The following is a 24,781-nucleotide window of genomic DNA, read 5'->3' on the forward strand; positions in this document are numbered from 1 at the left end:
CAGGGGAAACACCTGGTGGGCACCACTGCCTGTAGGCCCTCCTCCTCCTCTAGGGATCATGGGGGTAATTCCAAGTTGATCGCAGCAGGATTTTTGATAGCAATTGGGCAAAACTATGTGCACTGCAGGGGAGGCAGATATAACATGTGCAGAAAGAGTAAGATTTGGGTGGGTTATATTGTTTCTGTGCAGGGTAAATACTGGCTGCTTTATTTTTACACTGCAAATTAGATTGCAGATTGAACACACCCCACCCAAATCTAACTCTCTCTGCACATGTTATATCTGCCTCACCTGCAGTGCACATGGTTTTGCCCAATTGCTAACAAAAATCTTGCTGCGATCAACTTGGAATTACCCCCCATGTTCCAGACTGTGTTCTTGAATTATACATTATACATATGTTACCTTATACTGCACAGGACTATGGTGTATTATCTAATGTGCATTGCCAATATTTATCTGGTACATTATCATGCACTCACTAGCAGTATTTATATATTTGTCCATGCACTCACTGATGTTTAGGCAAACCAGTGTAGCTGCTGGCCACACCCCTCTGGAGACTGACCACACCCCTAAACATGGGCCCCTAACACTGCATTCCCCGGTGGGCCCTTCATACCCCAGTCCGACACTGAATCCTTATACCTATGAATTATGAAATTATGAAGTTATGATTCCTTATTCCAGACTTGAAATTACAGCTCTTATCATCTTATTGTTTACAGGCAAATCATACAGAATAAGATATACACAGTGGTGACATATAGGTATATACTAATAATATTTATGCTTTCTTAATTATAGAACATAAAACAACATGAAACAATTTAACACACTTAGACAATAACTAACTTAAATTGTATACTTGCAAGAGGATAGTTACATAGTTACAATATCATGATGGAATATTAAAAGCTACCTAAGGACCATTCCTTCTGTGTGTCACCATCTCATCCAGCTTCCTTCTGGGTCTCTGACCTCTGGCTTACTTCATCTTCCGATCTCCCCTCCTCTGGAATTAACAACTTCTGATTGAACTTGAATACAGTATATAATAAGAATTTACTTACCGATAATTCTATTTCTCGTAGTCCGTAGTGGATGCTGGGACTTCCGTAAGGACCATGGGGAATAGCGGCTCCGCAGGAGACTGGGCACAAAAGTAAAAGCTTTAGACTAGCTGGTGTGCACTGGCTCCTCCCCCCATGACCCTCCTCCAAGCCTCAGTTAGGATACTGTGCCCGGACGAGCGTACATAATAAGGAAGGATTTTGAATCCCGGGTAAGACTCATACCAGCCACACCAATCACACCGTACAACCTGTGATCTGAACCCAGTTAACAGTATGATAAACGTAGGAGCCTCTGAAAAGATGGCTCACAACAATAAACAACCCGATTTTTTTGTAACAATAACTATATACAAGTATTGCAGACAATCCGCACTTGGGATGGGCGCCCAGCATCCACTACGAACTACGAGAAATAGAATTATCGGTAAGTAAATTCTTATTTTCTCTGACGTCCTAGTGGATGCTGGGACTTCCGTAAGGACCATGGGGATTATACCAAAGCTCCCAAACGGGCGGGAGAGTGCGGATGACTCTGCAGCACCGAATGAGAGAACTCCAGGTCCTCATCAGCCAGGGTATCAAATTTGTAGAATTTAGCAAACGTGTTTGCCCCTGACCAAGTAGCTGCTTGGCAAAGTTGTAAAGCCGAGACCCCTCGGGCAGCCACCCAAGATGAGCCCACTTTCCTTGTGGAATGGGCTTTTACAGATTTTGGCTGTGGCAGGCCTGCCACAGAATGTGCAAGCTGAATTGTACTACAAATCCAACGAGCAATCGTCTGCTTAGAAGCAGGAGCACCCAGCTTGTTGGGTGCATACAGGATAAACAGCGAGTCAGATTTTCTGACTCCAGCCGTCCTGGAAACATATATTTTCAGGGCCCTGACTACGTCCAGCAACTTGGAGTCCTCCAAGTCCCTAGTCGCCGCAGGTACCACAATTGGCTGGTTCATGTGAAACGCTGAAACAACCTTAGGGAGAAATTGAGGGCGAGTCCTCAGTTCTGCCCTGTCTGAATGAAAAATTAGGTAAGGGCTTTTATAAGATAAAGCCGCCAATTCTGAGACACGCCTGGCTGATGCCAGGGCTAACAGCATGACCACTTTCCACGTGAGATATTTCAATTCCACAGTGGTGAGTGGTTCAAACCAATGTGATTTTAGGAGACTCAACACTACATTGAGATCCCAAGGTGCCACTGGAGGCACAAAAGGAGGCTGTATATGCAGTACCCCCTGACAAACGTCTGAACTTCAGGCACTGAAGCCAGTTCTTTTTGGAAGAAAATTGACAGGGCCGAAATTTGAACCTTAATGGACCCTAATTTTAGGCCCATAGATAGTCCTGTTTGCAGGAAATGCAGGAAACGAGCCAGTTGACATTCCTCTGTAGGGGCCTTCTTGGCCTCACACCACGCAACATATTTCCGCCAAATGCGGTGATAATGTTTTGCGGTTACATCCTTTCTGGCCTTGACCAGGGTAGGGATGACTTCATCTGGAATGCCTTTTTCCTTCAGGATCCGGCGTTCAACCTCCATGCCGTCAAACGCAGCCGCGGTAAGTCTTGAAACAGACAAGGTCCCTGCTGGAGCAGGTCCTTTCTGAGAGGTAGAGGCCACGGGTCCTCCGTGAGCATCTCTTGCAGTTCCGGGTACCAAGTTCTTCTTGGCCAATCCGGAGCCACGAGTATAGTTCTTACTCCTCTCCTTCTTATGATTCTCAGTACTTTGGGTATGAGAGGCAGAGGAGGGAACACATACACCGACTGGTACACCCACGGTGTTACCAGAGCGTCCACCGCTATTGCCTGAGGGTCCCTTGACCTGGCGCAATATCTGTCCAGTTTTTTGTTGAGACGGGACGCCATCATGTCCACCTTTGGTTTTTCCCAACGGTTTACAATCACTTGGAAGACATCTGGGTGAAGTCCCCACTCCCCCGGGTGGAGGTCGTGTCTGCTGAGGAAGTCTGCTTCCCAGTTGTCCACTCCCGGAATGAACACTGCTGACAGTGCTACCACATGATTTTCCGCCCAGCGGAGAATCCTTGCAGCTTCTGCCATTGCCCTCCTGCTTCTTGTGCCGCCCTGTCTGTTGACGTGGGCGACTGCCGTGATGTTGTCCGATTGGATCAATACCGACTGACCCTGAAGCAGAGGCCTTGCTTGACTTAGGGCATTGTAAATGGCCCTTAGTTCCAGGATATTTATGTGAAGAGACGTTTCCATGCTTGACCACAAGCCCTGGAAATTTTTTCCCTGTGTGACTGCTCCCCAGCCTCTCAGACTGGCATCCGTGGTCACCAGCATCCAATCCTGAATGCCGAATCTGCGGCCCTCTAGAAGATGAGCACTCTGTAACCACCACAGGAGAGACACCCTTGTCCTTGGAGATAGGGTTATCCGCTGATGCATCTGAAGATGCGATCCGGACCATTTGTCCAGCAGATCCCACTGAAAAGTTCTTGCATGGAATCTTCCGAATGGAATTGCTTCGTAAGAAGCCACCATTTTTCCCAGGACTCTCGTGCATTGATGCACTGACACTTGGCCTGGTTTTAGGAGGTTCCTGACTAGCTCGGATAACTCCCTTGCCTTCTCCTCCGGGAGAAACACCTTTTTCTGGACTGTGTCCAGAATCATCCCCAGGAACAGTAGACGTGTTGTTGGAATCAGCTGTGATTTTGGGATATTTAGAATCCACCCGTGCTGACGTAGCACTACCTGAGACAGTGCTACTCCGAACTCTAACTGTTCCCTGGATCTTGCCCTTATCAGGAGATCGTCCAAGTAAGGGATAATTAAGACGCCTTCTCTTCGAAGAAGAATCATCATTTCGGCCATTACCTTGGTAAAGACCCGGGGTGCCGTGGACAAACCAAACGGCAGCGTCTGAAACTGATAATGACAGTTCTGTACCACAAACCTGAGGTACCCTTGGTGAGAAGGGTAGATTGGGACATGGAGGTAAGCATCCTTGATGTCCAGAGACACCATATAGTCCCCTTCTTCCAGGTTCGCTATCACTGCTCTGAGTGACTCCATCTTGAATTTGAACCTTTTTATGTAAGTGTTCAATGATTTCAGATTTAAAATCGGTCTCACCGAGCCGTCCGGCTTCGGTACCACAAACAGCGTGGAATAATACCCCTTTCCCTGTTGTAGGAGGGGTACCTTGATTATCACCTGCAGGGAATACAGCTTGTGAATAGCTTCCAATACTGCCTCCCTGTCGGAGGGAGACGTTGGTAGAGCAGACTTCAGGAACCGGCGAGGGGGAGACGTCTCGAATTCCAGTTTGTACCCCTGTGATACTACCTGCAGGATCCAGGGGTCCACTTGCGAGTGAGCCCACTGGGCGTTGAAATTTTTGAGACGGGCCCCTACCGTGCCTGAGTCCGCTTGTAAAGCCCCAGCGTCATGCTGAAGACTTGGCAGAAGCGGGGGAGGGCTTCTGCTCCTGGGAAGAGGCTGCCTGGTGCAGTCTTTTTCCTCTTCCTCTGCCCCAGGGCAGAAATGAGTGGCCTTTTGCTCGCTTGTTCTTATAGGAACGAAAGGACTGAGTTTGAAAAGACGGTGTCTTTTTCTGCTGAGAGGTGACCTGGGGTAAAAAGGTGGACTTTCCAGCCGTTGCCGTGGCCACCAGGTCTGATAGACCGACCCCAAATAACTCCTCCCCTTTATACGGCAATACTTCCATATGTCGTTTGGAATCTGCATCACCTGACCACTGTCGCGTCCATAACGCCCTTCTGGCAGAAATGGACATCGCACTTACTCTTGATGCCAGGGTGCAAATATCCCTCTGTGCATCACGCATATATAGTAATGCATCCTTTAAATGCTCTATAGTTAATAAAATACTGTCCCTATCCAGGGTATCAATATTTTCAGTCAGGGAATCCGACCAAGCCACTCCAGCGCTGCACATCCAGGCTGAGGCGATTGCTGGTCGCAGTATAACACCAGTATGTGTGTATATACCTTTTAGGATATTTTCCAGCCTTCTATCAGCTGGTTCCTTGAGGGCGGCCGTATCAGGAGACGGTAACGCCACTTGTTTTGATAAGCGTGTGAGCGCCTTATCTACCCTAGGGGGTGTTTCCCAACGTGCCCTAACCTCTGGCGGGAAAGGGTATAGTGCCAATAATTTGTTAGAAATCAGCAGTTTTTTCTCTGGGGAAACCCACGCTTTATCACACACCTCATTTAATTCCTCTGATTCAGGAAAAACTACTGGTAGTTTTTTCACACCCCACATAATACCCTTTTTTGTGGTACTTGTAGTGTCAGAAATGTTCAATGCCTCCTTCATTGCCGTGATCATGTAACGTGTGGCCCTATTGGACATTACGTTTGTCTCCTCACCGTCGACACTGGATTCAGTATCCGTGTCTGGGTCTGTGTCGACCATCTGAGGTAACGGGCGTTTTAGCGCCCCTGACGGTGTCTGAGACGCCTGAACAGGCACTAACTGATTTGCCGGCTGTCTCATGTCGTCAACAGTTTTTTTGCAAAGTGCTGACATTGTCACGTAATTCTTTAAATACGACCATCCAGTCAGGTGTCGACTCCCTAGGGGGTGACATCACTAACACGGGCAATTGCTCTGCTTCCACATCATTTTCCTCCTCATACATGTCGACACAATCGTACCGACACCCAGCACACACACAGGGAATGCTCTGATAGAGGACAGGACCCCACTAGCCCTTTGGGGAGACAGAGGGAGAGTTTGCCAGCACACACCAGAGCGCTATATATATGCAGGGATAACCTTATATAAGTGTTACTCCCTTTTATAGCTGCTGTATTATATATTAGCTGCCAATAGTGCCCCCCCTCTCTTGTTTTACCCTGATTCTTGTAGCAGGACTGCAGGGGAGAGTCAGGGAGCCTTCCTTCCAGCGGAACTGTGAGGGAAAATGGCGCTCGTGTGCTGAGGAGATAGGCTCCGCCCCCTTCTCGGCGGCCTTTTCTCCCGCTTTTTTCAGGAAAACTGGCAGGGGTTAAATGCATCCATATAGCCCAGGAGCTATATGTGATGCATTTCTTTTGCCATATAAGGTTTTTATAGTGTTTTATTGCGTCTCAGGGCGCTCCCCCCCAGCGCCCTACACCCTCAGTGACCGGAGTGTGAAGTGTGCTGAGAGCAATGGCGCACAGCTGCAGTGCTGTGCGCTACCTTATTTGAAGACAGGGACGTCTTCTGCCGCTGCTTTCTCCGGACCTCTTCGCTCTTCTGGCTCTGTAAGGGGGCCGGCGGCGCGGCTCCGGGACCCATCCAGGCTGAACCTGTGATTGTCCCTCTGGAGCTAATGTCCAGTAGCCAAGAAGCCCAATCCACTCTGCAGTCAGGTGAGTTCGCTTCTTCTCCCCTTAGTCCCACGATGCAGTGAGCCTGTTGCCAGCAGGTCTCACTGAAAATAAAAAAAACCTATTTAAAACTTTTACTCTAAGCAGCTCTGGAGAGCTACCTAGCATGCACCCTTCTCGGCCGGGCACAAAAATCTAACTGAGGCTTGGAGGAGGGTCATGGGGGGAGGAGCCAGTGCACACCAGCTAGTCTAAAGCTTTTACTTTTGTGCCCAGTCTCCTGCAGAGCCGCTATTCCCCATGGTCCTTACGGAAGTCCCAGCATCCACTAGGACGTCAGAGAAATATATATATATATATATATATATATATATATATATATATATATATATATATATATATATAACATAACCATCTAGCTGGTATGTTCTCATAGTGTTTTCAATGCAATAGCTAATTATAGGTTTTCCATTTACACTCCATGGTGTCATACAACGTGCCAAGCCAAACTTGGCCCACTCTGACCCAAGCATGGGGTATTATAAAATTCAGAATGTATTTTCCTCCAAATTTGTCTGTAGTGGTTTAGACCATGTTTTATCGATAGATGTGATATTTTCTTTTAATAGCTAATTTATGATCCCTGGATTGGCCTATACTGGACAATAGACAAACCAGTTTGACAAAGGTGTTCTGAAGCTTGATTTCAATCTAACTGCACACCTGTGAATTCCAGTGTCCAACTGACAACAGAGCTCTCAGTCACATACGTATTGTCATTTATGGTCTAAAACCTGTTCAGACTAACTCTGATCAGACATACTATTACATGCTTGCTCTAAATTGTATTTGATATAACACAAATCAGACATTGATCATTTTATTAATACAGATATGTCGACATTCGAATCTTGACAGATACACAGCAGGTCTCTATCATTGCCTTATTACATTGGTGAAAACCGCTATACCATCCAGCAGGACTATCACAAGTCCAGTAGTGTTCCTTGTGATCCTTTGCACTTTGGTCCAACACAATTGTTGGCTCGCTCATCTAAATATACCCTATAAAGGATCATTTTTACAAATGAAATGTGTATTCTTTTATTTGCTTATGTGGAAAAACAAATGTGAGACTTACCCCTGAGGAAGTCCTTTAGGATGAAACGCGTTGGTTTCTGTGTCTTCTTGATACATACATCTCCTTTTTTGAACAACTATTTGGCAAGAAAATTCTGCCTGAATAAATTAGAACTATTCCCTGTGTGGATAAAGTTTTGATTATGTCTGTTATATGGAAATTGTAAATAAACTTTACATATTTTAGATTGTTCTTTAATATTTCTGATTCAGACTAATATTAGCACCCTCAGAAATTGTGTTCCATATATAAAATGTCCATCTATATACAAGATACTAAATTCTCTAAACATATAACTAATCTGTTCAAACCTATTTAATCTATTCCTTACAATAAAATATATACAGTATACTATTTACTGTGCTTAGAATCACCTTTCATCATTAATAATATTTTAATTCAGACAAAATTTCTGATTCTAAATGATATTTTATGCGAACATTTACCTATCTGGCAACAGTCTGGGTGCTCTCTCAGCTGACTGGGTGCTCTCTGCTGTTCGGGTGCTCTCTCAGCTGACTGGGTGCTCTCTGCTCATTGGATGCTCTATCAGCTGACTGAGTGCTCTCTGCTGATCGGGATGCTCTCTCAGTTGACTGGGTGCTCTCTGCTGATTGGGTGCTTTCTCAGCTGACTGGGTGCTGCCTGCTGATTGGGTTCTTTCTCAGCTGACTGGGTGCTCTCTGCTGTTCGGGTGCTCTCTCAGCTGACTGGGTGCTCTCTGCTAATTGGGTTCTTTCTCAGCTGACTGGGTGCTGCCTGCTGATTGGGTTCTTTCTCAGCTGACTGGGTGCTCTACGCTGATCGGGTGCTCTCTTAGCTGATTGGGTGATCTCTACTGATTGGGCTGCTCTCTCAGATGACCGGTCCTCTTTCACTTGACAGTGTGCTCTCTCAGCCAACTGAGTGCTCTCTAAGCTGATTGAGTGCTCTCTCTGAACTACAGTACATCCTGAGAAAATGTTAGTTAGTAGAACAGAATCTTATCACGTTTGTGAAAGCGTGACTTTGTCACACTCTCTGCTCCATGTACTCTTTAATGACACATTGTGCCCTTCAGCTTTCCCCTATACGCGTATTAAGCATCTAACTTCCCATTGCAACACATATTCTGTCATCTGCTTTATTCCTAGGGCACATATTTTACATCTACTCAATGGAAATGAAACATATTTTAAATAATTCATGAAAGACTCCACAGACTCGGATTATTTATTTAAGTACCTGCTCTGGTTCAAAATGATGCGTTGTTCTACTCGCCCATTGAAAATTATAATATGTGAATACAGTATAATACTCTGTAGTAAATATTTCAATATACAGGGCACAGAACATGAAAAGTATTACATTTAGGATGGCCATTCACCCAGTGAATTAACATTTACTGCAAATGAAAAGGTTAATTACCCATTAAGATGTGGTAACTTTAAGAAATGATTCTTCAATGTGACATTTACGGTACTGGATGTACTGTATAAATCAAATGCCTTGGGCCTCCATTATATCAGCTATGGATGTACTTGGCAAACCTTCATATAAAATTTTAATTATGTAGTTATAGTTACAGCAATAATTTTCTTAAGCAACAGAGTACACAAGAGTCATGTGATGCCATGAACTCAGGACCATTAGTACAGTGTGATTGGCTAGAAGTGGTCAGAGGCTTTCCATGTCAGAGTACTCGTGGGATAATGATTAAACTCCATAGTGACCTACGACTCTCCATTAGTCATGGCCAGGTAACTAACAATACTGTATATATTCTTAATATTGTATATTAATAATATGAAATTATAATAAATAGACAGAGACAGATATTGGCAGAAAAAACAATTAGTCCTATTCATTTAACAAAATATCAAGGAAAAAGAAGAGGTTAGTAAGAAAGAATGGAGGCTAGTACTTAAAGGCTGACAAAAAAAAACTATCTACAAATAAACAACCAAACCATTAGCTGGTGAACAACCATCCCACAAATTATGGTGGACCCACAACGAAGAGTGGTGTAGCCAACCCCATAGATCATCATTAGCAACCGCCAAACGAAAGGATAGCACACTCATTTAGCATAACTAAAATCAACTTAAGTCTTACGCCCGCCACCATACACTAACATAAACTTTAACCTCTCAAAAACTAAATCATAACCGCAATAACCCTGAAGAACTCTTAATTAAATACTGCCAAATCCTTGTCGATTTAGTCGACCTCATTCGGTCGATAAAGGTGGGCAATATTAAATTGGGTGAGACTGTGCTCCACCACCAAATAACCACTGTCTTGAACAAACTTGGCCACAAAGGAATTGACTTTATGCCTAGCCACATCAGCCCTTCTGAGTGCCATGCCAAATCCGATGAGGTACTATCTGTGACTGGACTATCCTATAAAAAGGCCACTGTAATCATACCCAGGTCTTGCACAATGGAAAGACATAAATCCAGGGATGTACCTTCGCCTAAATCATTGTCTCCATGTACTGACAAACCATACACTTCAGATCTCCCATTAACCCAACACAGTCTTTTGAGTCCCAGCCATCTGATGTTATGGACAGACAGAAATAGAGCAACAGTCCTGGTGACAGACAATACATGAGGAAGTGTCCAACTCCCGAAATCGACCTATCGTTGAAACAGAGAACCAAACACAATCAACCAACTCAAACCATCAAAACAAAATTTATCATAACAGAAATACAACACCCAATCCCAAACCGTAGCTACAGCAACATGATAGACCTAACTAAACCTACGACCATCACTACACTGGTGTGTGTGTGTGTGTGTGTGTGTGTGTGTGTGTGTGTGTGTGTGTTGGGGGGGATGGTGGTGCAGATCAGATCTGAGGTAAAAACAGGAGTACAGTGGCATTTGCCCTTTCTGTGAGAGGGTCCCTGCCCCATGTGCTTTTCTCTAAGTTGAGCAGACTCTGACAGTACCAGTTACACCAGCTGTAATCTGAATTTAAGATGAATTTAATTCACAGACAGCTGTGAATCAGGAAGAATTTACTGCTGTCTGTGAATTAGAGGCAGTGTGCAGCTGTGATCATCATTACTGAGCAGGACACCCCTAATAGTCCGGCTCAGATGCGACTGCACAAAAACAAGGTCAGCCCTGCCACCCTATGGTAGCATGTAGGTTCCTCAAGCATTAAGGCGCACCCTGCTCCCCATCATCCAATATTGCTCAAAATGATCTGCCAGCGGGCCAAGGGAAAACTTACTGCAGCTCTTAGCAAGAGTGGGCCCCTTAGTACCCAGGGGTCCTGGTACAATGCCCCTGCTTGAATCACTTCTGGGCAGTGGTGGGCATGGAAAATTGTGGTTTAGTTTTAGTTTTGCCAAAACCGCTCTCTTTGTTTTGGTTTCTGGTTTTGGCAAAGCCACCCTTATGTGTTTCGGTTTTGGATCTGGATAAAAACAATAAAAATCTAAAAACAACTAAAATGATGTAATTTGGGCCTGTATTTGTTCTTACAGTATCATTTACTTCATTAAAATAATTTGCAGTCCTTTTCAGTCAATTTTGACCACTTTAAAGCTCACAATATTGTCCACCGATATTGGCCAAAGGCTGGCTGGCTAAACCAAGCAACAGATCAGTGGTACAAACACACGGCAGTTATTTCTGTTTAAAAATGTGTTGCAGATTAGTAATGGCCCCCACAAAGCAATTTTTTGGAGGACTATCACCAATCATTAATGAGGAAGTTGATGATGAGGGTGTTGGAGATTGTATGTGCTTGTTCAAACTGCTTGTAGCTGATACTGGAATTTTACAGGATTTTTTAAGGTTTTCATAAATAACTTGCAAGAATTTGCTGCAAATGACATACCAGGGAGAAGGTGCCTAGATGGTTAACCTCTACTAACTTCAGCCTCACAAATGATACAGATGTCTTCACAAATGTAAATAAATAAAAATTCTTCAGCACATAAGAGGTGTCATTTTTGACAACGGCCTTCTTTTTTATCATGGGTAAGAACTGCTGCCACAGGTAGCTGACTTACAATATGTCTTTGACACAAACAAGATCCTCATCATCAACATCTTCATTAATGTCAGATATGCAAATATCCCCCTCATACTATTGCACTTTCACACTAGCATCCTCAACTTTGATGTCACCATCTTTACCTGTACTGCTCATCCCCGCATTTGTAGAGGGTGCAGAAATAGTGTAAGGAGGATTCTCTATGAGTACAGTGTCAGAAATGTCATACTCACACACAGTTAATGTGGGCTCTCCTTAGGGATTTGTGAACATACAGTTTGTTTTGCCTGACTACATATGGCCCTGGCTTCTGCAATAGGTGTTCTTCTAGTGCATGAATCAGCAGTAGAACTAGCAGGACCACCACTCGCAAACAAAGGCCGTGTCCTGAGCCTTTCCTTGAAACTGCGTGTGGTTTATGGCATGTTGGCAATTTTAAGTTTTTTGGCAGTAAATGTTGTCTTTATTATTAGCGGTGATGTTTTTCTTTAACATTGGGAAATATTTAGATTTCAGACTTTCTAGTAAACTGATGAGCCTTTCAAAATTGGCAGATCTGTATTTACTGAAAATGATCAGCAAATCACTGAAAAATATCTGTAATGTATGGGCGCTGATTGGTGGATTGGGAAATCTTTAAATCTGGAAAAAAATTCTAAGAATCTGCCAAAAAAATGTTGTGATAGTTTATGTATGGAGGCACCCTGATAGAAGGAAGTCAGGGGTGGGATCTGCTGTTGAGAGTTCCTTAATATTAACCACTCAAGGGGAAACCCATCAGAGGTGGTAAACTAGCAATGGATCCCACCAGAACTCAGAGAAGAGGTGCAGAGAAATGTATTATTACAGTCCTCCTGATAATATATATTTCTTGGTGTAATATTGTTCAGATGACTCCCTCTCTTTATCCTTACCATATAGCTACCTACAGTCCTGTCACTCCCATTCTCCCTTGCACCCATCTTTCATTCACCCCAGTATAATCAATGCTCAACTAGTACCATACATGTATACATTAATGTACATTTCAACAGAGTCAGATATATCAGATCTATCAATAAATATTTACTTTAAATAGTATTATCAGTACTGACCAATCTGTAAATTGTTGCTGCACATAAATTCAGATAAAAACCCGGGTTTGTGAATCATTAATTATTTACAGTTCAATGTCCTATAAACGGCTGTCTCTAGTAATAATATCCAGGCTCCTATTGATATATCAACATCTGTTTGTAGCATAGTAGAATCTAGGGTACATATATTTTACTAGTTTTAACTTAGATTGCAGATCTAGCACATGCAGCAGTTGGAGTTGATACACTATAAGTAAGAGGATCCTCTCTCACTTTGTAATCCTGTCTCTAAGGGGGTGCAGTCTAAATGCCAGTGGTCGGTCTATAAGTATCCATATACTTTAGTTACTATGTAGCTTTAATAATCCTAGACTAATACAGTATTTCACCATATCTCTGCAATACTGGCATTGGTCTCTGTACTGTGTACATAGGATTATGCCTTGTTAATGCCCTTGGATGATAAACCTGGTTATAATGCTGATGGGAGAATAATTATGTAGCAGCAGTAGTCTATATGTAAGATATAATGCGTCTTGCTGGCTGCCAGTATTCTGGCTAACTAGACCTAACTCACCCATAACCATACAATACAAGTAACGTGCCTTGTAATGCTTCTGGGCTGGCTCATGTTGTTCATAGATCGTGGATTCAGACCAAAAATCAATTGGGTGTCATGAGCCATGGCCCGTGTCCCCCACAGAGTCCGATCATTGGCCCTCATTCCGAGTTGTTCGCTCGCAAGCAGATTTTAGCAGATTTACTCACACTAAGCCGCCGCCTACTGCGAGTGAATCTTAGCTTCTTAAAATTGCGAACGACGTATTCGCAATATTGCGATTACACACTTCTTAGCAGTTTCAGAGTAGCTTCAGACTTACTCGGCATCTGCGATCAGTTCAGTGCTTGTTGTTCCTGGTTTGACGTCACAAACACACCCAGCGTTCGCCCAGACACTCCCCCGTTTCTCCGGCCACTCCTGCGTTTTTCCGGAAACGGTAGCGTTTTCCCGCACACACCCATAAAACGGCCAGTTTCCGCCCAGTAACACCCATTTACTGTCAATCACATTACGATCACCAGAACGAAGAAAAAGCCGTGAGTAAAATTCCTAACTACATAGCAAATTTACTTGGCGCAGTCGCAGTGCGGACATTGCGCATGCGCACTAAGCGGAAAATCGCTGCGATACGAAGAAATTTACCGAGCGAACGACTCGGAATGACCACCATTGCCCGGCGTTCAAAATGCGCGCAAACTTTCACTTCATGGCAACCTGGATTCTGAGCCGATGCAGAGGTCTGGGTTGCTAGGGAACAGAAGCACGGGGGGAACTTCCCCCTGCAGGCTTCAGTGAGTGCCTGGTTACACTGACGCCGGACACTCACAGGAAGTTTGTAGACATGCAGCAGGACAGCTGTAGGAAGTTCTTAATTAGAAGAGGCTTTGCTGTGTAATATTTCTGATTGGTTCATTCTTTCTTTGTACTCCTTGCCTGCCTCTCACTCCTTGCTGGTCATAGAGTTCATGGCTGCAGCTGGAGCCCTTGTCTTTTCGTTCTATCACTACCCTGTGGATAGCTTTGCCTGGTTACCTTACTATCATCTTCTGCAGAGTTCCTGTGTCCAGCCCTATGTCAGCTGCATAATCTGTCACATTGTTCATTTGTTTCTGCTAATACTACCCCTCATTTTTACTATAGAGTTACGTGTCTCCTCTGTGTTCTATTTCTCCTGCATATCTTCAGTACTCCCACTTCCAGTAGCTCCACCTGTTGGTTAAGAGCCTTCTGTGTTTTTGTGCTCACATTTCCTCTATACACTCTAGCTCATATTACACCTGCCTCTTCCTTGTCTGGTATACTCCCGTCTTTATATCTTTGGGTCTCCTGATTTTCTCAGACACTGTAGTGCCTTCCTCTTTCTCTTGTATTATTATCTTTGTGCTGCTTCTCTCTTATTTTGGGTCATCCTTACCACCGGCATTGATTCGGGTCACTCGGGGTTAAGCTCTTACAGTGGCGTAAGTCCTGGTGGCATCCCAGTACCGGTAGAAACATCACACCTTATGGGAAAAGCGGCTATTATAGGTAAAATGACCTGATGGTGAGTTCTACGACTCTTAAGGAACACTGCCCAGAAGATTTTATGATTTTACGTTACTTTAGGAAGGACAGAATTGGAAAAATCGGAGGAGGGGTAGCAATGTATGTAAAAAAATTCCATAAATACTACATTAATACAGAGTATTGAAGAAAAAACTGAGGCCCTTTGGGTGACCATAGAAACAGGGGAAAAGTTGATTATTCGTATTGGCGTGATATACAGGCCACCAGGTCAGGAAGAGGAACTTGACAAGAACCTATTGCAGGACATAACTAAAATGGCATTAAAAGGAGAGGTAATAATCATGGGAGACTTTAATCTTCCTGATGTAAACTGGGAGGTGTCTGTTGCTAGTTCCACTAGAAGTAGGAACATTTTAAATTCCCTTCAGGGAGCATCCCTCCACCAATTGGTGAGGGAGCCCACTCGGAAAGACGCAATATTAGACTTAATACTTACAAATGGAGACAGATTATCGGACGTAAAAGTGGGTGAAAACCTGGGATCCAGTGATCATCAAGCAGTATGGTTCAGCATTAAGACAGAGACTGATTTATCCCATACAAAAATAAAGGTATTGGATTTTAGGAAGGCTGATTTTGTAGGGATGGGAAAATGTGTAAGCGATTCTTTGGCAGAGTGGAGGAACATGGAAACAGTGCAGGAGAAATGGAAAACATTAAAATGTGCAATATTGAAGGCAACAGACCTTTGTATCAAAACTGTTAGGAAAAACACAAGGAAAAGGAAGCCAGTGTGGTTTGCAAAAGAAGTAGCAAATATTGGCCCTCATTCCGAGTTGTTCGCTCGCAAGGCGATTTTAGCAGAGTTGCTCACGCTAAGCCGCCGCCTACTGGGAGTGTATCTTAGCATATTAAAAATTGCGAACGATGTATTCGCAATATTGTGATTACATACCTCGTAGCAGTTTTTGAGTAACTTCAACCTTACTCGGCATCTGCGATCAGTTCAGTGCTTGTCGTTCCTGGTTTGACGTCACAAACACACCCAACGTTCGCCCAGACACTCCCCCGTTTCTCCGGCCACTCCTGCGTTTTTTCCGGAAACGGTAGCGTTTTCATCCACACGCCCATAAAACGCCGTGTTTCCGCCCAGTAACACCCATTTCCTGTCAATCACACTACGATCGCCGGAGCGAAGAAAAAGCCGTGAGTAAAAATACTATCTTCATAGCAAAATTACTTTGCGCAGTCGCAGTGCGAACATTGCGCATGCGTACTAAGCGGAAAATCGCTGCGATGCGATGAAATTTACCGAGCGAACAACTCGGAATGAGGGCCCTTGTGAGAGCAAAAAAGATGGCTTTTAGGAAATATAAGCAGACACAAAATAATGAAGACAAAAAGATACATCTTGTTAGACAGAAGGAGACAAAGAAGGTAATCAGATGTGCAAAGGCACAAGCTGAGGAGAAAATGGCCCAGTCAGTGGGTAAAGGAGGCAAAACTTTTTTTAGGTATATAAGCGAAAGGAGAAAAACAAAAGGCAGAATTATAAAACTAAAGACGGACACTGGGAATCTTGTTGAAGGAGACAATTTAATAGCAGATCATCTTAATAATTATTTTTGCTCAGTATTTACTACTGAAAGAGAGGGGAAGGGGCCACAGTTAAGTTGCAGGGATATTCAGGAAAATGAAACAAGTACATTTACAGAGGAGAAGGTCCTAACAGAACTCTCAAAGCTGAAAGAGGACAAATCTATGGGGCCAGATGGGATACATCCAAGGATACTAAAAGAACTTAAAGAGGTGCTGGTAGCACCATTGACAGAATTATTCAACCAGTCATTAGCTACAGGAGTTATTCCAGGGGACTGGAAAAGAGCAAACGTAGTCCCACTGCACAAAAGTGGAAGCAAGGAAGAGGCAAACAACTACAGACCAGTGAGTCTTACATCAGTAGTAGGGAAATTGATGGAAACACTCTTAAAAGAAAGAGTTGTAGATTATCTCAAATCCAGCAATTTACTGGATCCCAAACAGCATGGATTCACTGGGAGGAGATCATGTCAAACAAATCTTATTGACTTTTTTGATTGTGTGACAAAAGTGATGGATAAAGGTGGAGCCATGGATATAGCTTATCTAGACTTTAGTAAGGCTTTTGACACAGTTCCACATCGCAGACTGCTAAATAAACTTGAAAGTTTGGGATTGGATATTAGGATTATTGAATGGATAAGATCTTGGTTAAAGGATAGAAAACAGAGAGTTGTGGTAAATGGAGTGCATTCACAGGAGGGAAATGTTACCAGTGGAGTACCCCAGGGATCTGTACTTGGAGCAGTGATTTTTAATATCTTTATTGGTGACATTGCAAATGGCATTAAAGGGAAAGTATGCCTTTTTGCAGATGACACAAAGGTATGCAACAGGGTAGACACACATGTAGGTAGACTAGAGGAATGGTCAAGAGTCTGGCAATTACAGTTTAATGCCAAAAAATGCAAAATCATGCACTTGGGTCTCAAAAATCCTAAAGCTAAATACAGTATTAATGGCACTATACTGGAAACTACTGAGGAGGAAAGGGATCTAGGAGTCACTATTTCTGATGACTTAAAGGCAGGTAAGCAATGTAACAAGGCAATGAGGAAGGCTAGTCAGATGCTTGGCAGCATTGGGAGAGGAATCAGCAGCAGAAAGAAAGAAGTAATAATGCCACTGTATAGGTCATTGGTACGCCCTCATCTAGAATACTGTATTCAGTTCTGGAGGTCATATCTTCAAAAGGATATTAATACATTAGAAACTGTACAAAGGAGGGCAACTAAAATGGTGCATGGCCTACATCACAAAACATACCCAGAAAGACTAAGAAATCTCAATATGTATAGTTTGGAGCAGAGAAGGGAAAGGGGGGGACATGATAGAAACTTTCAAATATATCAAGGGTTTTAACAAAGTCCAGGAGGGAAACATTCTCCAAATGAAGAGAAGCAATAGGACACGAGGACATGCACTGAGACTGGAGGGGGGGAGGTTCAGGGTAAATTTGCGGAAAAATTATTTCACAGAAAGGGTAGTGGACAAGTGGAATAGCCTCCGATCAGAGGTGGTAGAGGCTAAGACAGTAGAGCAATTTAAACATGCATGGGATAGACATAAGGATATCCTTACAAAGAAATAAGGATCAAATAAGGTTAGAGATAAAAAGAATATAAAAAAAAAAAAAAGGGGCAGACTAGATGGGCCAAGTGGTTCTTATCTGCCGACAAATTCTATGTTTCTATGTTTCTGCCTCCTTGGAAAGAATATTCTTCAGTCGTAACATTTGGATTGGTCCATCCGTTGTCCAACATGTTGGATTTCACAGATCAATTGGGGATCTAGCTTGCTAGTGTATAGTAACAATCAGCAGATTTGCAGACTGGTTCTACTAAACTGATGAGCCTTTCAAGATTGGCAGATCCGAATTTGCTGACAATTATCTGCAAATCACTGAAACATATATCTCTAATATATGGGAGCAGATTGGAGGATTGGGGAATTTTTGAATTTGAGAAAAAATCTCAGAATCTGTGAATTACTTTTTTATTGCTGAACAGAATGCACAGCAGTAATATCTGAATACAAATAAGAAGATAGATGATTACAAGTAGTAATGGCAATTTCAATGCAATAGAGGAATGTACAATGTAGTTAAGACATTTTAAATGCCTCTTAATTCACAGTTCTGGATAAGAAGAATGAGGCAGATTATCAAAACCATGCTGGAGATTTAGCAAAGCTTGGAGAGAAATAAAGTACCAATCAATCAGCTACTAACTGCCATATTACATACTGTGATAGAAAAATGACAGCTAGAAGCTGATTACATCATATCTATCCACTTTATTGTTCTCCAAGATTTGATAATTGTGTTCTCATATCACGTAAATATTTTATATATTAGTTAAATGCCAGCATGGTGGTAAACAAAGGTTACATTCCTATGTGCTCACACACTGAATCAGGAAATCACATGCTGGGCACAAGGCTAAAATGTACATTTGGAACTATAAGTGGACTTAAACTCAAAGAAGATGGTTAGCAATAAATTATTACAACCTTAATAATAACAATTATTCTTAAGATTGTCAATGCCATAAGATCATCATGTATTCCCATTATTGGTGGTAGAGGGTAACATGAAAGGTAACACATTCAGTTCTAGGATATCTGGAGATACTTTGCACACTTAAAAAAATATTCTCTGGGGTGCAGATAAATGTAATGAAAATGGGGCAGACTAGTCTCTTGGGTAACCAGTAAATATAATTTCAAGTGTAGGACAATGCAAAGCTGTATTGTCGTTGGAAAGGACCCAATATAGCACTAGGTAATAGTGGATCTGGCCCCCTCTCTACCTTTGGGCACTACAGTATGGAAAAATGGCTCTGATGCCAGAAAACAAACATATAAGGAAGAAAATGGCTCTCCATGTAATATTGTAAAATAATATCATTAATTCTGACATTATTTCCAGACACTTTTGTATCTGGCAAGGCTGGTTCTAGACCTTGTGGCGCCCAGGGTGAAACTTTCCTTTGGCGCCCCCTCTCCACCCGACAGCAAAACAGGGTTAGTGCGCCCCGCAGGCTAGCATAAAATGGGGGCATGGCTTCATAGGAAAGGGGCATGGTCAGTTTTGCTCCCTGTAGTTATGCCCCCTGTAGAGTTGTGCTCCCTGTAGAGCTGTGCCCCCTGCAGCTGTTGTGCCCCCAGTAGCTGTTATGCCCCCTGAAGCTGTACCCCCAGTAGTTGTGCCCCCTGCAGCTGTTGTGCCCCCTACATCTGTGCCCCCAGTAGCTGTTGTGCCCCCTGCAGCTGTGCCCCCAGTAGCTGTTATGCCCCCTGCAGCTGTGCCTCCAGTAGTTGTGTCCCCTGCAGCTCTGCCCCCATTAGTTGTGGCCCCAGTAGTTCTGCCCCCCTTAGTGTGCCAACCAGTAGCTTTGCCCCTAGTAAAAAAATTAAAAATACGTACCAGCCCCGTTCCTGCTTCCAGACCACTGCACTCAGTCTCCGCCACCGGAACTGCTCCTCTGATCTATGGGAGAGACATCATGACGTCTCTCCAATAGCACCGCACAGAAAGGTCCTCTCCGCGAAGGGAAACTAGATGCTACCTCACTGCGTGTCTAGATTCCCTTCGCGGAGAGGACCTTTTCATAACCACCGCCATTCTAGTTAGTAGCGGCTCTTGACATGGTGGCGGCTACCCGGGACAGCGGCGCCCCGGGCAAAAGTCCTGCTTGCCCATGGCAAGAGCCGCTACTGGTAGCTGGAGAGATGTTTCATTCACTTTTAGAGCAGGAAATGTATCAAGCCTTGGAGTTAAGTGGAGAGGGATAAAATACCATCCAATCAGCTTCTGTCACTTTTCAGACACGGCCTATAAAAGCTGATCGGTTAGAACTTTATTTCTGTCTCAAAGGCTACATCTCCCCCCTAAGAAATTGACCAATCCTTGAAGAATGTGCTTGCTCTCTGCACCTGCCAATGTGAGAAGTGAAGGAAAGGTGTGGAGACTAGATAAAGAGCAGAAGCAATGATAGAGTGTGAGGGGAAAGGTTCTGTAGCGCAATGCCTTGAGACTGCTCTAGAAGGATTGCTCAGTGACCTGGGAGCAAGGCAGCAGTATTCCATCTCATTTAGGCCACAGCTGATATCCCTTGTGGATTACCTATTAAGCCAACAGTGGTGGGTGGTAGGTCCCTAATCGGTTGCTTAGATTCCCTAAAGGGTGATCTGGCCCTGTCAGATTATTGATGTCAAGAGAAAGTTGTTCCTTGACAGAGATCAGGGAACCAAGAAGTAAACCTCTTTGTGGGGGCACTCTTATTCAACTATTGAATTTTAAACATAACTTTTATTTAGTCAAAATAAAATGGATATGGTATTTAACCTTTCCCAAACATGATTTTTAAGTATATATAAAATAATTAGGTTCAAGAACACATTAAATATGCTCAAAGTTGAGAGTTCTTTATCCTAACTAATCAGACCACACAGTGTGGGTCGCCCATGGGTGAGAATATAATGTCTTATGAAAAAAAACACAATCAAAGAATTTAGGCAATTTTTCTTAAAACAATTCAATTTTGAAAAACAGTGGTCAGAGAAATAATCATATTCTGACCCGACGGCACGTCAAAAATTCCTAGCGAGACATCCTGCCTACAGCTTGCAGTTCATTAAGAAAATATCAATATTAGTATCTCACACAGTCACATAACAGATATGCATGTCACTCCTGTTGTGGTAGAAAATGTACTGCAGACATTATAAATAGTTTTGTAACAAGGAGATGTTCCCAAGTACCTGTAAATGAATAAAGCATGCATCCACTGAACAGAAACCATAAAAACAGGCCTTGTGGATCAAAGCAACAGGCTTTATCTATAGATGACTAATTGCATTGGAAATATCAGTTAATGATTTTTCAGCAAACAGGAGAGGAATAACTGAATGATGACGGTCTCCCTGTAAATAAGGTCATGAGATATGGTCATGCAGTCAGCACAAGGAGTTTAGATACTCCACAGATTATGACAGTTTACTTTAAATTAAAGATATAACATTGTTTGGTTTCAACAAAAAGAAATAACAGAGTGATTTGAGTCTTTCTGTAACTGATATTATAGGATGCAGGTATAGGATAACAAGGATAGATTTTTCAAAGAAATATAGCTCCAAAGCACATAATGGGGAGAGTAATAGTCATTTTCTTTAGCATTGTAAGATTTCTGAACAATCTCCTGCTGTAGATAGTAAAGAAGCCCGTCCCATATGTCTGGCCAACTTCTGCTGCCTTCCCATGTGTATGCTAGCACACAGTGAATGAGAGGTGAGAGAGCCGGTCCGACGGTGACGGGCTGAAGAAAGAAAGAAGTGTTTCGTCTGTCATCCGCTACGGCGCCCTGCAACCCTGTTAACCGTAGTCAGCGCAGAGTTTACAGGAACCGCCGAGCAGGTGATGAGAGTGCACTGAAATACCTAGTGGGGATAAGGTGTCCCCATGTACAGCTGCTGCGGTTGGCGTCTACGTCAGTGCCGAAGTCTGGGCCCAGTGACGTATCTCGGGATTCCGGAAATAGCGTCATGTGACGCTCAAGAACAGGACGTACGTTTCACCCTACGGCGGGCTTGATCACCACTTCTTTCTTTCTTCAGCCCGTCACCGTCGGACCGGCTCTCTCACCTCTCATTCACTGTGTGCTAGCATACACATGGGAAGGCAGCAGAAGTTGGTCAGAAATATGGGACGGGCTTCTTTACTATCTACAGCAGGAGATTGTTCAGAAATCTTACAATGCTAAAGAAAATGACTATTACTCTCCCCATTATGTGCTTTGGAGCTATATTTCTTTAAAAAATCTATCCTTGTTATCCTATACCGGCATCCTATAATATCAGTTACAGAAAGACTCAAATCACTCTGTTATTTCTTTTTGTTGAAACCAAACACCGTGTTATCTTTAATTTAAAGTAAACTGTCATAATCTGTGGAGTATCTAAACTCCTTGTGCTGACTGCATGACCATATCTCATGACCTTATTTACAGGGAGACCGTCATCATTCAGTTATTCCTCTCCTGTTTGCTGAAAAATCATTAACTGATATTTCCAATGCAATTAGTCATCTATAGATAAAGCCTGTTGCTTTGATCCACAAGGCCTGTTTTTATGGTTTCTGTTCAGTGGATGCATGCTTTATTCATTTACAGGTACTTGGGAACATCTCCTTGTTACAAAACTATTTATAATGTCTGCAGTACATTTTCTACCACAACAGGAGTGACATGCATATCTGTTATGTGACTGTGTGAGATACTGTTATTGATATTTTCTTAATGAACTGCAAGCTGCAGGCAGGATGTCTCGCTAGGAATTTTTGACGTGCCGTCGGGTCAGAATATGATTATTTCTCTGACCACTGTTTTTGAAAATTGAATTGTTTTAAGAAAAATTGCCTAAATTCTTTGATTGTGTTTTTTTCATAAGACATTATATTCTCACCCATGGGCGACCCACACTGTGTGGTCTGATTAATTAGGATAAAGAACTCTCAACTTTGAGCATATTTAATGTGTTCTTGAACCTAATTATTTTATATATACTTAAAAATCATGTTTGGGAAAGGTTAAATACCATATCCATTTTATTTTGACTAAATAAAAGTTATGTTTTAAATTCAATAGTTGAATAAGAGTGCCCCCACAAAGAGGTTTACTTCTTGGTTCCCCTGATCTCTTACAAGGAACAACTTTCTCTTGTGATTTATTTGTTTGGGGACCTTGGGGAGCACCACCAGCAGGACAATTTGTTTTTGGAACATTTTCCTTTCCTCAAATATTCTCCATATTGCTGGTTTGTTACAATTATCATTACTCTTCAAATCGGTAGTGCAGGACACCTCCCCCCTTCCCAGATTATTAGATGTACCAAATAATGGATTGCCTGCAGCATTTGGTTGATAAAAAATGTTATGCTAAGTATTGCAAGTCTTACTAGACCTACTGTACAAGACCACTTAGGGGGTATATTTTAAATGAGCTGAGTGTGTGACATTACTTTGAGGAACAAGAGCAAGTGTGTTTATAATAGATAACAAGGATGCTTTGTCTCAGAATGTGCTGACTCCGGATTGCATACTGTGTAGAGATTGTTGTGATATGGACATTTTACATATATGCATATATACATTTTTACTAACGTTCTGCCTAAAATGAAAGTTTCTATATAGAACTCTTTTGTATATCTATGCTGCAGACTTAAGTGTATGCCAAACTTCTGTTTGTTAAAACGAAAGCTGTAAAATTTGAAGGGTCTATTTATTAAGAAATGTTAATCCTATGAAAACATCTGTCTGCACACGATTATGGCAAATATAAAATGCAGCCCTATTTATTATAGCTATAGTGGTCACCAAAGTTTTAATCAACATGTGTCTTTCCATAATTGTATATTGGGACAGCAGAATGTGGCTACTGGAAAAGATTAGCTTTTTTCATTATTACGTACTGTATCATCATCTCAGTGTGGCACTAGCTGGTTTTACCTATGGTGAGAGGTCACCTAGTTATGCTGAACCAGTGTCGGACTGGGGCATGAAGGGCCCACCGGGGGAATGCAGTGATAGGGGCCCATACTTAGGGGTGTGGCCAGCCTAAAAAGGGGGAGTGGACAGCCTCCACAGAGGCTTGAAATACACAATAGTTTAGTGCAGTGTAATGCAACATATCTACCATCTATAATACAAGTGCACAGTCTGGAACCTGATCCCTAGAGGAAGGAGTGGGCCCTCAGGCAGTAGGGCCTTCCGGTGGTTTTCCGGGTACCCCTGTGGGCCAGTCCGACCCTGTGCTGAACTCTCCTATATACCCTCCTGTGCATGGGCTCGCTTATCTATAATGGATCCAGGGTGTTCGGTACACAAGGAGCCCGCAAAGCACACCCTGTGCCCATACATTATACATACTGTAATTCTTTGTGTCTGGAGCAAACCTCCTTACCTATCTGTCATAACAAGAATATCAGAAAAACCTGAGCAAAGGTGAATGAAATGACTAGGTTTGATAAGGTAAAGATAAATAACACCACCACCCTTACAAACATCTAGCGGGGTATCACATTAATGTGCAGAGATCACCAGTAAAATGCTGCTGCTGCCATTTTTCAGAAATTTGCACATGTACAGTAAGAGAAATCTCAGAGAACGTGTTATGGGCATCATGTTTCTGGAGATCTGCACATGTGTATTAGTGCCAGGATCTACTTAACAACTGCGGTGGTCAGAGAGAAGAGGGCCTGTAAGGAGACTGCTCACAAGCCCTCTCCTTGTTTCCTATCTTTTCATATCATGGGAATAGATTTTTTTGTACTCCATGAAAATTACCTTTGATAAAATTAACCAGAAGGTGGGAAACATACTGTATGTCATGATCCTGACTTTCTACAGCCATGTTCTAAGTAACTTGTCATGTGACTTACCTTTGTCTCCTGGTATACAGGTCAAGATTTCTACTTGTCTTTGTTCTCTGAATAGATGCATGAATGTC

General features: G+C 42.8%; 1 protein-coding gene and 1 long non-coding RNA gene across 14 annotated transcripts in view; one reads left to right on the forward strand and one right to left on the reverse strand.

The window, feature by feature from the left end:
* The window catches only part of LOC134981011 (receptor-interacting serine/threonine-protein kinase 3-like), a 246,712-nt gene that overhangs the window by 79,964 nt on the left and 141,967 nt on the right, over window positions 1-24,781 (forward strand). The gene's annotated exons all lie outside the window — the stretch shown is intronic.
* LOC134980496 (uncharacterized) lies at window positions 931-8,484 on the reverse strand. Its single transcript, XR_010190417.1, has 3 exons — window positions 7,982-8,484; window positions 7,536-7,655; window positions 931-1,018 (listed from the first exon to the last, which is right to left on the reverse strand). It is a non-coding gene; the product is annotated as an uncharacterized LOC134980496 (long non-coding RNA).

Source organism: Pseudophryne corroboree, chromosome 12 (assembly GCF_028390025.1).
Source record: "Pseudophryne corroboree isolate aPseCor3 chromosome 12, aPseCor3.hap2, whole genome shotgun sequence".
Taxonomy (NCBI): domain Eukaryota; kingdom Metazoa; phylum Chordata; class Amphibia; order Anura; family Myobatrachidae; genus Pseudophryne; species Pseudophryne corroboree.